The following is a 3,893-nucleotide window of genomic DNA, read 5'->3' on the forward strand; positions in this document are numbered from 1 at the left end:
TCCTGTCCTCGTGCTGCTTAAATAACCTTACTAAGTTGCTCCAGAAAACGTCTCAAGAATTCTTTCTTGGCCATTGTGCTCGACAACCCTATGTCAAAGATGGACTTTGTGTCAAAGATGTCCCACAGTGTCAAAGATGAAGGAGGAAAGGTAGGCATGAGCTAGGTGATTCTAAGGAAGAAGACAGTTGTTGGATATGGTCAGCTAGCACCCAGCAGAAGATGGAAAACTAAAATCTTCATCTCCCGATTACCTTACAATTAGAGTTCTGGTTCTAATTTGATGCAGTGGCAGGATATCAGGACACAAGTAATGATACCCTCTTCCTGCTGCTGCTGGCCTTTTCTCTGCTAGCAGGCAAGGTCATGGAGTTACAGGTCTTTCTATAGCTTCACTGCAGTGTCCAGTCTTGATTGTGGGAATTAAGAGGCAGTTGTAGCAGTGCTGGCAACAACCTCTGATGCTGGCTTCCTAACAGAACAGTTATCCTAGTAATTTCTTGGACTCAGTATTTCTAATAGTGGATTCCTGACTCCACCCCCCCAAAGATAGAGATCTCCCTAACTGATCTATGCTGCAGGGTTCCAGCAGTCATTCAGAGAGTCCCAAGCCTTTCAAGGATTTGGGAAACATCAAATTCCCCTAATTAAGTTCCTTTCTTCTTTTTTTTTAAATGTTTATTTATTTTGAGACAGTGTGAGTGGGAGAGGGGTAGAAAGAGAATTTCAAGCAGGCTCTGGACTATGAGTGCAGAACCTGACACAGAGCTCCATCCCACAAACCATGAGATCGTGCCCTAAGCCAAGATCAAGAGTTGGACGCTTAACCAACTGAGCCACACAGGGGCCCTGGAAGTCCTTTCTTATTAAAATACCTAGATTAGTTTCTCTTTTATGCACTGAACTCTGACTGATGAAGTGAAAATAAGGAAATCCAGTGTCTGAATGAGAGTATCCTGGTATCTGAATGAGAATGATACTGCTAAGATTTGTGTTTGATGAGACAAAATAATTACTATTTCAGTTAAAAAGACAAGGTGATTTTTTAATATTAATCATAAAAATAATTTTTTTTAATTTTTTTTTCAACGTTTTTATTTATTTTTGGGACAGAGAGAGACAGAGCATGAACGGGGGAGGGGCAGAGAGAGAGGGAGACACAGAATCGGAAACAGGCTCCAGGCTCTGAGCCATCAGCCCAGAGCCTGACGCGGGGCTCGAACTCATGGACCGCGAGATCGTGACCTGGCTGAAGTTGGACGCTTAACCGACTGCGCCACCCAGGCGCCCCATTTATACTAGAAGTCTAAAGAATCAACTAATTTTAAAATATTAATCAACTTTCAAATAAAATGGGACTTTTATTTTATATTAAATATATTTATATTAAATTTCTTTTTCTTTTTGATAACAACTTTAAGTCATTAACTACGTTTTTTTAATTTTTAATTTTTATTTTTTAAAGTTTATTTATTAAAGAGAGAGGGAGGGAGGGAGGGAGGGAGGGAGGGACAGATAGGGAATCCCAAGCAGGCTCCATGCTCAGTGCAGAGCAGAGCCAGACTTGGGGCTTGATCTCACAACTGTGAGATAATGTCCTGAGCAGAAATCAAGAGTCAGACACTCAACTGACTGAGCCACCCAGGCACCCTAGCTACATATTTTTAAATGCTCTTATAAAAACCATGTCCAAAAAAGGCCTGGCTTTCATTTGCTATACTTCCCTATAATTTCTTCCTTTTTGATTTAGTCACACATATATATGTTTAACATATACAATGGACCCAAAGACAGTGTTATTTAAAACAAAATATGAATGTACCAGTTTCTAGTTTACTTAAGTCTGATCACTGCAAATACATTTTTCTTTTTTTTTTTAAGTTTATTTACTTTGAGTGAGAAAGAGAGACCGAAAGCAGGGGAGGGGCAAAAAGAAAAGGAAAGAGAGAATCTCAAGCAGAGCCCGACTCGGGGGCTTGATCTTGAGAATGGCAAGATCACAACCTGAACTGAAATCAAGAGTCAGTAGCTTAACGGCCTGAGTCACCCAGAGCCCCTGGAATATATTTCTATATACTATTTCCTTCCAATCACTGGTATGGTAGAACCCAAGAAATTGAATTTTTCAAATCCCCACCTATTCAACAGTCCTCCAGAGAGGCAATCCACAGTGGAGAACCCTTTGTTTAGTAAAACATGGTAATGAGTCTATAAGCCCAAAGGAATCCAGTAAAGAGTGAAGACCTCCATTTCTCTTTCAGAAAGAGCCCTAGGGAGAAGTAACAGAGCTCAGGGGCAAAGAAAAGTTTTGCTTGGGCAAAAGACAGCAGGAGGGGCAATGCTTTCCATTGGGGAAAGAAAGAACAGTCCAATGACAAGAGTGAGACTTTAAATTCAAAGGGAAATCGGAGCAAGAAGTGGCTAGGATAAACTCCCTGCTACCCGCATCAACCATCAAATATATAAATAGAATGCTGGAAAGAACGTTTGAGCTGTTTTTATATAAATATTAAATAAAAGACATCTGACATTTGGCTTGTGTGAACATTAGCCATCACGAATGCTGTACACAATTGGGGAGCCATGGGGTTGGGGAGTGGAAGATGGCCTGGGGCATAGAGAAGGTAGAGTTGGGGAGAATGATTAGGAGGCTCTTGCAATAATAGTTCAGGTAGGTAATGCTAAAGACCTGATCAAAAGCAATGGCGGTAGGAATAGTGAGGAAGGGAAGAATTCCAAACATTTCAGTTGTAGAATCAATTGGAGTGGTGACTGATGGACAGAGAAGCATGGTTGGGATGCCTCCAAAGTTTCTAATATGAGTAACTGAGTGACCAGTGATGAAGTTATCAGAATTTTAAAATACAGCAAAGGGGGCAGGTTTTGTGGGGAGAGTGGTGCTTTTTATTTTTATTCTTAATGTTTACTTATTTTCCTTCAGTAAGCTCCACACCCAAGGTGGGGCTTGAACTCACAACCCCAAGATCAAGAGCCCCGTGCTCTACAGACTGGGCCAGCCACGTGCCACATGAAATGGGGATTTTTAATCGGGACATTCAGTGGAGAAATCCAGGAGACAGATAGTATATTTTGAAATTGTTAGCATGACTAAGAATCCCTAGAATAATAATAGTTTTAAGTGTAATTCACTCCCAACTTCTTAGGTTCTCTCTCCCATTTATCTTACTAGCTGCTTGTACTTCCCTAGGTTCCAACTCTTGGATTCTAAAGGTCAGTTTTGAGAAGCAAGGTAGAAAATGGAGTGGAGGATCCAAACTTTGTTTTAGGTGAGCGGTACTACCTCGCACTTCATATGGTAAAAGAAAATTAGGTTAGGTCTCAATTCTGCGGTCTACCAACTGTGGAGACGTAGATAAATCAGTTCATATCTCTGCCCCGCAGTTCTTTGTTTTCCCATCTTTTAAATGGGGTTAGAAGAATTTACACATGGGGAGTGGGTGGGTCAGGACTCGTTGAAAACACAGGAATAGCCACAGAGACGTCTGAATTCCGTGGATCTTAGTGATACTATCTCTCTGAGAAAGACTCCACCCCAAACGTACTGACCCTGAGTGGGGTGGGGCCCGGGAATCTGTATTTCAGTAGTTCCCAGGTGATTCAGATGCTCAGTCAGGATTGAGAACCAAGGACTCTTTCCAGCCCTTCTGTTCTCTGAACCACTTCTCCATTTCCTTCTGCTCCCAGAGATTTCCAGCTCCCGCAACAAAAGGAGCGAGTGAGGAGGAGCGAGAAGGCGTCAACAAAGCCCGGCCGGCCCGGGTCCCAGCCTCTCCCTGGCCCTCTCCCTCCCAGGGCGCCCGGCGCCGGACGCTAGCCGCCAGCCGCCACATTACATAACGGGCCCACGGCCCGCTCTCGCGAGGTTTCCAACCC

The sequence above is a fragment of the Lynx rufus genome, unplaced genomic scaffold, assembly GCF_022079265.1.
Source record: "Lynx rufus isolate CCGP_SWC_20201006 ecotype Redwood Valley unplaced genomic scaffold, mLynRuf1.p SCAF_5, whole genome shotgun sequence".
Lineage (NCBI taxonomy): Eukaryota > Metazoa > Chordata > Mammalia > Carnivora > Felidae > Lynx > Lynx rufus.